Source organism: Sciurus carolinensis, unplaced genomic scaffold, assembly GCF_902686445.1.
Source record: "Sciurus carolinensis unplaced genomic scaffold, mSciCar1.2, whole genome shotgun sequence".
Classification (NCBI taxonomy): Eukaryota; Metazoa; Chordata; class Mammalia; order Rodentia; family Sciuridae; genus Sciurus; species Sciurus carolinensis.
Genome location: NW_025920139.1, coordinates 1,268,613 through 1,283,314, shown reverse-complemented (window position 1 = coordinate 1,283,314; position 14,702 = coordinate 1,268,613).

Genomic DNA, 14,702 nt, shown 5'->3' with positions numbered 1-14,702 from the left:
GTCTGGTCTGATTCTGAGGTCCTTAATGCATTTTGAATTTAGTTTCATGCATGCTGAGAGATATGGGTTTAGTTTCATTCTGTTGCATATGAATTTCCAATTTTCTCAGCACCATTTGTTGAAGATGCTATCTTTTCTCCATTGCATATTTTTGGCACTTTTCTCTAGTTTTAGAAAATTGTATTTATTTAGGTTTGTGTCTGTGTCCTCTATTATGTACCATTGATCTACCTGTCTATTTTGAAACCAATACCATGCCGTTTTTGTTACTATTGCTTTGTAGTATTGTTGAAGTTCTGGTATTGCAATACCCCCAACTTCAATTTTCCTGCAAAGGATTGCTTTAGCTATTCTGGGTTTCTTATTCTTCCAGATGAATATCATGATTGCTTGTTCTATTTCTGTAAGGTACGTCATTGGGATATTAATTGGAATTGCATTGAATCTGTATAGCACTTTTGGTAATATGTTCATTTTGAGAATATTAATTCTTCCTATCCAAGAACATGGGAGATCTTTCCATCTGCTAAGGTTTTCTTTAATTTCTTTCCTTAGTGTTCTGTAGTTCTCATTGTAGAGGTCTTTCACCTCTTTGGTTAGATTGATTCCCAAGTATTTTATTTTTTTCAAAACTATTGTGAATGGGGTAGTTTTCTTAACTTCTCTTTCTGAAGATTCATCACTTATGTATAAAAATGCATTATATTTATGAGCATTGATCTTATATCCTGCTCTAATACTGAATTCACTTATGAGTTCTAAAATTTTCTGGTGGAATTTCCTGGTTCCTCTAAGTATATAATCATATCATCAGCAAATAGGGATAGTTTGAGTTCTTCTTTTACTATTCATATCCCTTTAAATTCTTTGGTCTCTCTAATTGCTCTGGCTAGAGTTTCAAGGACGATATTGAATAGGAGTGGTGAAAGAGGACATCCCTTCCTTGTTCTAGATTTTAGGGTGAATGCTTTCAGTTTTTCAGCATTTAGAATGATATTAGCCATGGGTTTAGCGTAGATGGCCTTTACAATGTTAAGGAATGTTTTCTTTATCCCTATTTTTTCTAGTGTTTTGAGCATGAAGTGGTGCTGTATTTTATCAAATGCTTAAATTCTGAGCTGAAATCAATGAAATTGAAACAAAAGAAACAATACAAAAAATTGACAAAATAAATAGTTGGTTCTTGCAAAAATTAAACAAAATTGATAAACCCTTGGCCACACTAACAAAAAGAAGATGAAAGAAAACCCAAATCAACAAAATTCGGAATAAACAAAGAAATATCACATCAGATAAGATTGAATTTCAAAACATAATTGGAAGCTATTTGAAAATCTGTACTCCAACAAAATAGAAAATTTCAAAGATAACAACAAGTTTCTAGAGACATATGAATGCCTAAACTAAACGAGGAGGACATACACAATTTAAATAGACCAATTTCAAGTAATGAAATAGAAGAAGTCATCAAAAGCCTACCAACAAAGAAACGTCCAGGACCTGATAGGTTCTCAGTCAAGTTCTACAAAACCTTTAAAGAAGAGCTCATTCCAATACTTTGCAAAGTATTCCATGAAATAGAAGAGGAGGGAACTTTCCCAAAGTCATTCTATGAAGCCAATATCACCCTGATACCTAAATTAGACAGAGAAACATCGAGGAAAGAAAATTTTAGACCAATATCCTTAATGAACATCGACGCAAAAATTCTCAACAAAATTTTAGCAAATCACATACAAAAACATATTAAAATATAGTGCACCATGATCAGGTGGGTTTCATCCCAGGGATGCAAGGTTGGTTCAACATCAGGAAATCAATAAATGTAATTCACCATATCAGCAGACTTAAAGTTAAGAATCACATGATTATTTCAATAGATGCAGAAAAAGCATTTGATAAAATCCAGCACCCCTTCATGTAGCTTATTTATTTCTTTTGCCAGTCAAATCTGCTGTTGACCCTTCCAGTGAATTTTATTTAAAGTAGACTTTACTTTCTGGAGCAGATTTAGGTTTATAGGAAGGTACCAGAGATATCCATGTATCTCCTGCCCTCAACATAGGCATGTTCTCCCTCATTAACACCCTGTACCATGGGGCCATATGTGTTAAAATAATAAAACCTGTATTCATGAATCACCAAAGTTTATCATTTACATTAGGTTTCCCTCCTGTCTTTTACTTTCTATGAGTGTGTACAAATGTCGGGGTTCCCAGGACCCCCAGCCTTGGGCACGGTCATGATGGCGCCTGGCACTGAGCCAAAAGTGGCCAGCTATACAGTAAACAACCAGCAAATTCCAATGATTGGCTAGTTAACAATGTGATTAGAGCATGACCCCCTCGTGTACCTATTCTATGCCTGCAGCTGTCCGCGCGTTTACCTCGTGTGCTCTCCCCTGGTTGGTTGAAGTGTATATAAGTTTGGTGGGTGGGGGAGTAAGGTGCGGAAGCTGGGAGTAAGAAGAAGCTGAGAGAAGAAGAAGCTGAGAGTAGGAGAAGAAGCGAGGAAGAAGAGTGCGAGCGAGGACGTGAGCTGAGCGGGAGAAGCAGAGCGGCCGAAGTAGGCGTGAGCCGAGCGGGAGAAGCAGAGCGGCCGAAGCAGGTGTGAGCCGAGCGGGAGGAGCGGAGCGACCGGAGCAGGCGAGAGTTAAGCAGAGGGAAAGAGAGCGAGAGAAAGAAAAGAGAGAAAGGGATTAGAAAAGAGGGAAAGAAAGGAAGACTGTGCACAATAAACTTCCAAAGCCTCAGACGTTTGTCGTGTCTCTCTCTGCGGACAGAGGGAACGCGATAACTGGTGCCGAAACCCGGGAAGATGAAAATTTTATAAAGAAAACAAGGTAAGATATCTAAAAAAATTTTTTAATAAGTTAAACCGGTTATAAAAAAGTTAAAGGGTATCAGGATACGCCATCAGCGGTCCTGGGGATACGCGGAATGTGATCCAGTTAAAGGGTACCAGGATACGCCATCAGCGGTCCTGGGGACACGCGGGATGCGGTCCGGTTAAAATAAAAATAAGGACACACTGAAGGTGGTCCGGTATCGGGATACGCCAGCGGCGGTCCTGACGCGTGGAACGCGGTTTAATTAAAAGTGAAAGTAGAAACACGCTTGAAGCGGTCCAATTAGGGTATAGGTAGCACGTGAAAAGCCGCTATAAAAATTTTAATGCACACTTGATAGATAGTTTTCCTTTCAGTAATCTCGTTGCTCCTGGCAGCTTGGCCACTGTTTGTTATTGTAATTGCCATAACTGAAGCTATTCAAATTAGTAACAATGGGGTCTGAAACGTCTAAATTCAGAATGCAGTAACCCCTCAGGGAGCTATTAAAAAACCATGGGACGCCATTAAAGGAAAAAACAGCTAAAGTATTTCTCGATACTGTGGAAAGGGTTTCCCCTTGGTTTTTGGATGAGGGCCTTTTGAATACCCTACAGTGGGAACAGCTGGGGGAGGACCTTCGTATAGCGGATAGGTAAAACCCTTTGCCAGTAGGCACTATGGCTATTTGGTCTCTTATTAAATCCTGTCTGCAAGATAAAAACAAAAAACCTTCACTCACCAAGCCTTTAGCTGAGGGAAGACAGGTTTTGGAAGAAATAAAAGAGGAATGCTCATATCTTTTTCAAAATTCAGAAAAAGGAACTAATTCAGATGAGGAACTATCAGAAGGGGAATTATCAGGAGAGGAACTGGAAAAAAGAGTACAAAAATTAAGACTAGATGAAAAGCCCCCTCTAGTGCCCGTGTTGCCTAGTGCACCTCCCATAAATAGGGAACCCCCTCATGAAGCGTCTGGTTTCAGATTACGCTCAGAATGGAGTCATCTTGGATCTGTAGCGTATCCTGTTTTTGAGGATGCTCAAAATCAAAGATTCCACCAACCCTTAGACTTCAAAATAGTGAAACAGTTAAAAGAAGCAGTTAGCACATATGGTCCTCAGTCAGCTTTTACTATAGCCTTAGTAGATACCTTGACATCATTAAACTTAGTGCCCCAGGACTGGACTAATCTTGCTAGGGCCGCTCTGTCTGGGGGACAGTACCTTATGTGGAAAACATCATGGCAAGAAATATCTACGGATACCGCCCGCCGAAATGCGGCAGCGGGGAATCCCCAAGTCGATAGGGACATGCTTATGGGCGTAGGACCTTATGAAACCCTTCAGGCACAGCTTAATTATCATCCAGCAGTCTATGCGCAAATTGCCGTGGCTGCAACCAAGGCCTGGAAAACATTACAAGGAGCAGGAGATTTGTAGGGCCAGTTGTCAAAGGTAACTCAAGGGAGTAGTGAGCCCTACGCGGACTTCGTCGATAGGCTAATTCAGACAGCATCACGCATCTTCGGAGATGCAGAGCAAGCCATGCCCCTAGTAAAACAATTGGCTTACGAACAAGCCAACAAATGGTGTAGGGAGGCCATAAGACCATGGAGAAACAAAGACTTGTCCACCTACTTAAAAGTGTGTAGAGATGTAAATGATACTTCGGCGCAGAGCAGCGCCTTTGTAGCAGTCATAAACAGACAAACCACCTTGTTGTCTGCCTCACTTGCACAAGCCCAGGGGAGGTTCCCATCAAGAACTAATAAAGAGTCTTTAGGATCATGTTTTGTGTGCGGACAGAAGGGACATCTAAAAGCCACTTGTCCAAACAAAAGGCCACCCTTTGCCCAAGGTGGGAACATCTATACAAAGAATAACTTGGGAACCGGACCTGGGCTATGTCCAAGATGCAGAAGAGGAAGTCATTGGAGTAGTGCCTGTCAGTCTATTAGAGATAGGGAGGATAATTTCCTAGGGTTGAATCCTAAACTTCAAAAAAACGGGAGACAGTGCCCTCCCCGGGGCCCGCAACAAATATACGGGGTAATTCAACAAGTTCCCCGACGGTGGTATCCTCCCACAGAGAAGGGGAGCGCAGAGCCACCTCCGGAAGTGCTGGATTGGACGTCTGTGCCACCTCCAGACTCATACTAACCCCAGATATGGGGGTGAAGATGATTGATACTGATTGGCATGAAAAAATCCCACAGAACAGTGTAGGACTATTACTAGGTAGAGGTTCCTCAACACTAAAAGGACTTATAGTACACCCAGGGGTTATTGATCCTGATTTCACTGGACAAATAAAAGCCTTGGTCTCTTCACCAAAAGGAATTACGGTCATCTCTCCAGGGGATCGCATTGCACAAATGCTTATATTACCCAGTCGACATTCTTTGTGGCCCAGTAAAAATACAAATAAAAGACAAGGAGGTTTTGGATCAACAGGAACCACTTTAATAAACCTTACTATGGATATGGGACAGAGGCCCCTCCTAAAATTAAAAGTGGGAAATATGGAATTTACAGGTTTATTAGATATGGGAGCAGACAAAAGTATTATTAGCGCAATGGTCTGGCCAAAGCACTGGCCATTGATCACAGCAGCTCAGAGCTTGAGAGGCTTAGGAGTAGCAGAGAGCCCCAATCAAAGTGCTTCCTCATTATTGTGGAAAGATACAGAGGGACACACAGGAATATTTCAGCCATATGTCTGTAATGTTCCTATTAGTCTATGGGGACGAGACGTCCTGCAGCAAATGGATATGAAACTCACCACTGATCAGACTTACCATGGGACTCCTGTAAGAAATATGTTACAAAATATGAACTATGATGATAAAAAAGGATTAGGAAGACATAGTCAAGGATCTACCCAACCACTGCCTTTACTTCCACCAAAAAATGATTCTCATGGATTGGGTTTTTCCTAGGGGCCACTGATAAACCATCAATCCCTATAATATGGAAAGATGATAAGCCTCGCTGGATTCCACAGTGGCCCCTAACAAAAGAGAAGCTAGAGGCAGCTCATAAGTTAGTACAAGAGCAGGTACAAGCAGGTCATTTACAACATTCTACTTCTCCTTGGAATACTCCAATATTCTTAACAAAGAAAAAATCAGGAAAATGGAGGTTATTACATGATTTAAGAGCCATAAACGAACAAATGTACCCTATGGGACCCATCCAATGTGGACTCCCTCTTGTCACTGCGCTACCAAAAAATTGGCCTACTATTATTCTGGATTTAAAAGATTGCTTTTTCTCTATACCCTTACACAAAAATGATTGTTGGAGATTTGACTTTACTTTGCCCTCTCTTAATCATACTCAGCCTGATCAGAGATTCGAATGGACCGTGTTGCCTCAAGGTATGGCTAACAGTCCTAGTATATGTCAAATATACGTAGATAAAGCGTTAACAACTACTAGACAAAAGTTTAAGAGATTGTTGATTTATCATTATATGGATGACATACTTATTTGCCATCCAGAAAAAGAAGTTTTGTTAGAAGCATTACAATTTATAACTCAAGCATTAGAAAAAAGAGGACTAACGATAGCCCCTGAAAAATTACAATTAGAGGAGATCCAAGAATATCTGGGTACAAGGCTCACTGCTACTACAGTCAGACCATCAAGGTTGACCATCAGGACAGATCAATTGAATACCTTGAACGATTTTCAGAAACTCTTAGGTGACATTAACTGGATCAGATCCTACTTAAAATTATCCACAGGGGAATTAAAACCTTTATTCGATATATTAAAAGGTAATCCTGACTTGAATTCCCCTAGGAAACTTACTCCCGAAGCACGGATATCCTTACAGCTAGTAGAGAATAGACTTCAGCAGTGTTACGTTGATCGTTGTGATCCTACTCAACCATTAAGTTTAATCATAATCTCAGAGAAACATACCCCTTTTGGCATAGTTTGGCAAGGAGGACCTCTGCAAAGTATAAATCTCCCTAGCTCTCCAGCTAAAACATTGCAATCATATCCCCAAGCTATTGCTCAGGTAATATTCAAGGGAATAGAATCTTGCATTACTGTTTTTGGAATCCATCCGTCTATTATTATAACTCCCTTATTCCACTCAGCAAATTAAATGGCTAATTAATAATGATGATGATTGGTCAGTATTACTATGTTCCACTTCAGCTCAGTTCGATAACCATTATCCCCAACATCCCTGGATTCAATTCTGTAAAATACTCCATAGTTTTTCCAAAAGTGACTAGTGTCCAGCCTCTTAAAGACTGTGTAACCATTTTTACTGATGGCTCCAAAAATGGAGTAGGTGCAGTACTTATCAGTAAGCAACTTCACACCATAATAGTTCCAACCAACTCCGCACAGGTTACTGAACTTGCAGCTGTAATATTAGCCTTTAAATTAGCAGATAATCAGCCATTCAATCTTCTATCTGATAGCTTATATATCATTAACGCTTTACAGGGTCTTGAAACGGTTACCCCATATTTCTCCATGTCCACTGTTAGCTTCTTATTTTACACACTATAAAACCTTATCCTACAGCGTAAACATCTATTCTATGTAGGACATATTAGAGGCTCCTTCTAATTACCAGGACCTTTGGCCAATGCTAATGACTTGGTAGATATGGCCACCAAATCAATTTTTGTTTTTTCCATAGAGGAACAAGCAAACTCTTTCATGAAAAATTCCATGTAAATTCCACTACTTTGAGCAGAAAATTTCCTATATCTAAATGTATGGCTCGACAAATAGTAAAACTTGTCAACATTGTGCTCCTTTAATCCAGTACCATCCTTTGGAGTTAACCCCAGGGGACTGCTGCCTGGTCATATTTGGCAGATGGATGTAACCCATATTTCTGAATTTGGTACTGTTAAGTATGTACATGTGTCAGTAGACACTGCTTCAGGGGTCATTATGGCTTCCGCTCACTTCTGGAGAAAAGGTAAAAGATGTCATTCAACACTGCCTACAAGCATTTGCTGGCTGGGGCATACCTAAAGTTATTAAAACAGATAATGGTCCTGTTTATACTTCCAAAAGCTTCCGGTTGTTTTACAAACATTTAACATCCAATCAGTTACTGGCATCCCCTATAATCCTCAGGGACAGGGCATTGTGGAAAGAGCACATCTTACTTTAAAAAATTGTCTAAATAAACAAAACGGGGGAATAGGAGCCTCCTACAAGTTCTCCTAAAGATAAACTTAATTTAGTTTCTTTTCATTCTAAATTTCTTAACTCTGGATAGGGACGGCCACTCTGCAGCCTGATCGACATTATCATCCCCATGATACTCCTCAAGTATGGGCAAAATGGAAAGATCCTGACAGCTGTTGGAAGGACCGGATCCAGTCCTTCGTTGGGTCCGAGGGTCTGTTTGTATTTTCCCACAGGATCAACAGACTCCAGTCTGGATTCCAGAAAGGCTAATCAGAGTTTTACAGCATGCAAGTGATGCTGCTCCTCCTCAGCAATGGCGAGCCTGCTGAGCCTTCCTCCAATAACAAAACTCAGACGAAAGGCAAACCGGAACCTATGGGGCCATTGTTAGCCTGGACATATTTTTTACTTCTAACTAACACATTTTTTTATCCTTCCTTTCTTGTTTTTCACCAATTCCTCTAAAGCCTGTCAATTCTACTGATGATTTTTCAGGTCGTGCTGCTTTTTGGTGACAAGGCTATCTCTAGCTCTTTCTTTGCTTTAACAGGAGGAATTTCTGCACTTTGCCGTTGGAATCATACTACAAATCAGACCCAGAGTTAGAGCAACTCGTTCTGCTGACCCTAGCTGTAATATTGCTTTCCTCCCACGTCAGCTTGTGTATTTCCTACCTTTTATGTTTCTACCAACTAACATTCTAATAACACCTCTTAACTGTTCACTACCGTGTGCTATCTCTCACAATGCTGGAATGGTTCTTTTGCCACCCGTGCAATTTGATGCACATTCCTATCTTCCTACCAGTCCTAGTTTCTGTTGCAGATATAGAATTGCCAGTGCTATTATCAAGAAACAGGAGAGGCTTTGACATTGCAACAGCCGTGATCATGCCATCACAGTCCTTGCAGTAGCAGCATTGGACACAACCATAACAACGATCATTTGGCCGAAAATACAGCTGCGCCTTACAGACCATAGAGACTCTATCAAGAGTGGACTACATAAGAACAAGTGGATACCTTGCAAGAACTTTTGGGACTGGGATGCGTTTATTCCCTGAGAGCTGTTTGTGTTGCCCGTATTGTAACTCTACTGGGATGTATATTGTTTCTGTATTTAATATGGACTATGGTTTTTCTTCTGTTTATAGATTTATCAAACAGCTGGGCAGGCCTTAGGAGCTATGGTGGGTACTCCTCTGCCTTGGCCTCCTTCTCCTCATTCGTTTTGGCATGCATCTACGAGCTAGCCAATAGAGAGATCAAATTATCTTCATCAGGCCATGACCGCCCTAAAGGCCGACAGCCCCCCATTAGTATGGCTCTTGATGCTGGACCGGTAGTCAAAGACGGGTAATGAAGGAGGTGGCTGTGTACCAACCTAAGACAGGAGCTGCAGCATGCTCTGCAGGCTCTGATGACGGGTAAGGACATATGCTGACCACTCAGCTAAGACAGACACGGTCCCGAGCCTAGTTTAATAATAAAGAAGGGGGATATGTCGGGGTTCCCGGGACCCCCAGCCTTGGGCACGGTAATGATGGCGCCTGGCACTGAGCCAAAAGCGGCCAGCTATACAGTAAACAACCAGCGAATTCCAATGATTGGCTAGTTAACGATGTGATTAGAGCATGCCCCCCTCGTGTACCTATTCTATGCCTGTAGCTGTCCGCGCGTTTACCTCGTGTGCTCTCCCCTGGTTGGTTGAAGTGTATATAAGTTTGGTGGGTGGGGGAGTAAGGCGTGGAAGCTGGGAGTAAGAAGAAGCTGAGAGAAGAAGAAGCTGAGAGTAGGAGAAGAAGCGAGGAAGAAGAGTGCGAGCGAGGACGTGAGCTGAGTGGGAGAAGCGGAGAGGCCGAAGTAGGCGTGAGCCGAGCGGGAGGAGCGGAGCGACCGAAGCAGGCGAGAGTTAAGCAGAGGGAAAGAGAGCAAGAGAAAGAAAAGAGAGAAAGGGATTAGAAAAGAGGGAAAGAAAGGAAGACTGTGCACAATAAACTTCCAAAGCTTCAGACGTTTGTCGTGTCTCTCTCTGCGGCCAGAGGGAACGCGATAGACAAATACTTAATGATTGATGTGTACACCATTATAGTGTCCTACCTCTCTCTACCATTTCAAAAGTGACAAATTGACCCCTTTGTCTTAATCATCCTTCTTTAGCCCTTGTTATTTTTCTTGAATCTGGTCTCTCTGGTAAAAAAGATTAACTCTATCATGTTTTTGTGTTTAAGTATATGTATTTGTGTGGTATAATCTTTTTTTTAACCACCTATATCATAATGATTTTCTTTGAACTGAATTTTGGCAGTTTCTTTAAAAATCTAATTGGATAATTTTTTATTGGTGTTTAAACAATTTACATTTTATTTAATGCAATTGTCATGTTTAGACTTCTATCATTTTCTATTAAGTTGCATGTATCCCTTTCATTTTTTTCATTAGTTTTCATTTTTTAAAAAAAATATTTCAATATTCTTCAGAATTCTTTTAAATTTTATTTTTGTACCATTGTTGTGGTACTAGGGATTGAAAAAAAGAGCTTTGTGTGGGCTAGGCAAGGGCTCTATCACAGAAGTATATCACTGTTGCTTTTTAAACTTTTATTTTGAGACAGGGTCCTGCTAAGTCACCCAGGCAATCCTACCTTAGATTCCTGCGTCATTTGGGGATTACAGGTGTGTAACACCATACCCAGTTGGTAATTAACTGTTGTGTATTCAGTTTTAACCTATTATCTTGTTATTGCTTAGCAGTTCCTGGAAATTTTGTATTTGTGTTTTCTATTTTTACATTTATAATCATAACATCAGTAAACATTGACAGTTTACTTTTTCCTTTCATATATATTGTGCTGGGGATCAAACCCAGCCAATCTTTGTATCTTTATACCTTTTATTTCAATGTGTCTTGTGAATTTCTAATATATCTTTTGATATGAGGGAACATTCATACCTTGCTATTGATCTTAATAAGAAAGTTAGTTTCTCACTGTTAAATATCATGTTAACTGCAATTCTTTTGGTAGATGTTCTTTATTGAATTTAATAAGTTCCTTATTCCTATCTTATGGAGAGTTTTTATTATGGTGTTGGATATTGGCAAATGATTTTTCTGCAACTCTTAACTTGAACTTAGGATTATTATTTCAGCTGTTTTATGAGTAATTTACTGCAATCAGTTTTCACATGTTCAACCATCCTTCCATCATTGGAGTAAATCTTACTTGGTTGTGGTATATACTTTTTTATATATTGATTTTTTCTCCCATATTTTTAAAAATTGGTGAATTATAGTTTATAAATGATGGGATTTGTTGTTATATATTCATAGATGCATATAATATATTAATGAAATTTGGCCAATATTGCTCTCCATCAAACCCCACCACTCCACCTCCCACTCCTTGATATCTTTTCTCTACTGACTTCTCTTTGATTTTGCGATTTCCCCACCTCCACTCTCTCTCTCTTTCTTTCTTTCTTTCTTTCTTTCTTTCTTTCTTTCTACTCTAGCTTCTGCATGTGAGATAGACTCATGATCCTTAACCTTCTGAGTTTGCCTTATTTCACCTAATATAAGGGTCTCCAGTTCCATTCTTTTGAATAAATACTGAGGTGTGGTATAACTAGGTCATGTGGTGGTTCCATGCCTAGTCTTCTAAGGAAAATTTATACTGATTTCCACAGTGGTTGTACTAATTTTCAGTCCCACCAACAGTGTAAAAATGTTCCTTTTTCTCTACATCCTCTCCAGCATTTATTATTATTTTTTTCTTGATGACTGCTATTATGACTGTTGTGCATGAAATCTCAGTGTGGTTTTGATTTGCATTTACAAAATTGCTAATGATGTTGAACCTTATTTATTTTATTTGTTGGCCATTTATATTTCTTTTTTTGAGAAGTGTCTTTAATTTATTTTCCCATTTATTAAAAGATTATTTTTTTTTTGGTGTAAATTTTTGGTGTAAGAGTTTTGTTTTGTTTTTTTTTAGTGTAAAATCCTTAAATATTCTAGATAATAATTATCAGAAGAGTAGCCAGCAAAGATTTTCATCCATTCTGTAGGTTCTCTTTTCACATTCCTAATTGTTTTCTTTGCTGGGCAGAAGCCTTTTAATTTGATGTCCTATTTATTAATTCTTGGCATTATTTCCTGAGTTTTTGGGGTCCTATTGAGAAAGTCATTGACTGTGCCTATAAACTGTAGTGGTGACTATGTTTCATTTGAGGAGTTGCATAGTTTCTTGAACTCACAGCCTTTTTAACATATGTCATACCACTAGCTACACACCCCTACCCTGATTTGGTTGAGGATTTTGCTGTTGGATTTTTTTTTCTCTTGAGAGAAACTGATCTAGTTTTCCTTTGTTTTAATATCTGACTTGGGTATTAGTGTGATGCTTTCCTCAAAGGATGAGTTAGGAAACATTCCGTCTGCCTCTGCTTCTGCTTCTGTTTCTTTTTCTTTCTTTCTTTCTTTCTTTTTTTTTTTTTTTTTTTTTTTTTTTTTTTTTTTTTTTGCAATGCTGGGGTTGATCCCAGGGCCTTGTGCTTGCGAGGCAGGCACTCTACCAACTGAGTTATATCCCCAGCCCTACTTCTGTTTCTTGATAGACATTGTAGAAATTGCTATTTCCTGATTGCATATTTAATAGAACTCACCAGTGAAACCATCTGAATCTGATGTTTACTTTTTGGAAGCTACTGTTAATTCACTGTCTTTAACATACATGTACAGATCTATTGAGGTTATTTCTCCTTGTATGCATTTTGGTAGATTGTATCATTTAAAGAATCAATCTATATCAAATTTGCAAACATAGTGCTGTGCATGATATTCTTATTTTTACTGTTAATGTCTGTGAGATCCTGTTTTGAGTACTGTTTCATTTGTGATGTGATTTGTGACTCCTCTTTTCATGGTTAGCATGGTGACAGGTTTCTCAACTTTTATTGTTCTTAACAAAGAAGTTTTGGGTTTTGATTTTTTTTATCTGTTGATTTCCCATTTCATTGATTTGTCTTTTTAAATTTTTTATATTTTACACTTGTAGATGAACAGAATGCCTTTATATTATTTTGTTTTATTATTTTTATGTGGTGCTAAGGATTGAACCCACTACTTCACACATGTTGAGCAAGTACTCTGCTACTGAGCCCCAGCCCCATTTCATTGGTTTCTCACCTTTTAGTTCTACTTTGTATAGATTTAGTTTGCTCTTCTTTCTCTAGTTTCTCAAGGTAGAAGATTAGATTTTTATTTTAGATCTCTTAAAATTGATGCATTTGTTGCTCTAAATGCTCCACATCCTTGCTTTCATGGCACCTCTCCAATTTTGATAAGTTGTACTTTTATTATTTTTATTTGGCTTTTAATTTTTTAAAGATGGCATTTTGATTCATTATACACAAATGGGGTATATAATTTTGTTTCTATGGTTGTACACAATACAGATTTGTACCATTCGTGTAATCATACATGTACATGATGCTTGTCTCATTCCACCATTTTTCATACCCCTTCCCTCTCAATTTCTTCTACATATTCTAAAGTTTCCCAATTATTCTCTCATTCCCCACCCCCACCCCCATTATATATCATCCTCCACTTATCAGGGAAAACATTCGGCCCTTGGTTTTGTGGGATTGGCTTATTTCACTTAGCATGATATTCTCCAGTTCCATCCATTTATTTGCAAATGCCATAATATTATTCTTCTTTATGGCTGAATACTATTCCATTATGTATATATACCAGAATTTCTTTATTCATTCACTTGTTGAAGGGCATGTATGTTGTTTCCACAATCTAGCTATTGTTAACTGAGCTGCTATGAATATTGATGTGACTGTGTTACTGTAGTTAGGTCCTTAGGGTATAAACCGAGGAGTGGGAAAACTGGGTCAAAAGGTGGGTCCATTCCAAGTTTTCTTAGGGTTCTCCATACTGCTTTCCAGAGTGGCTGCACCAATTTGCAACTCCACCAGCAATGTAAAAGTGTGCCTTTTACATCCATGCCAACATCTATTATTGTTTGTGTTCTTGATAAAAACCATTCTAATTGGAGTAGGAGGAAATTTTAGAGTTTTTTAAATTTGCATTTCTCTAATTACTAGAGATGTTGAACACTTTTTCATATATTTATTCATTGTCTGTGTGTCTTCTCCTGTAAAGTGTCTGTCCAGATTCTTGGCCCATTTATTGATAGGGTTCTTTGTATTTTTGTTGTAAAGTTTTCTAAGTCTTTATAACTTTTGGAGATAAGTGCTCTATCTGAAGTGCATGTGGAAAAGATTTTCTCCCACTCTGTAGGCTCTTTATTTACATTCTTGATTGTATCCTTGGCCGAGAAAAAGCTTTTTAGTTTGAGCCCATACCATTTATTGATTTTTGCTTTGATTTTCTGTGCTTTGGGAGGCTTGTTAAGGAAGTCTGATCCTAAGCCAACATGAAGAACATTCGGGCTCTCTTTATCTTCTATTTGATGCAGCCTCTCTGGTCTAATTACTAAGTCCTTGATCCATTTTGAGTTGAGTTCTGTGCAGGGTGAGAGATAGAGGTTTAATTTTATTTTACTGCATATGGATTTATAGTTTTGCCACAAGAGGTTCTCCAGTACAATGCCAGCCTCCCTAAATTTGGGAGCGAATAGGCAAATTAGTGATATTTTACTTGTAAGTATAAATACACAAAGGG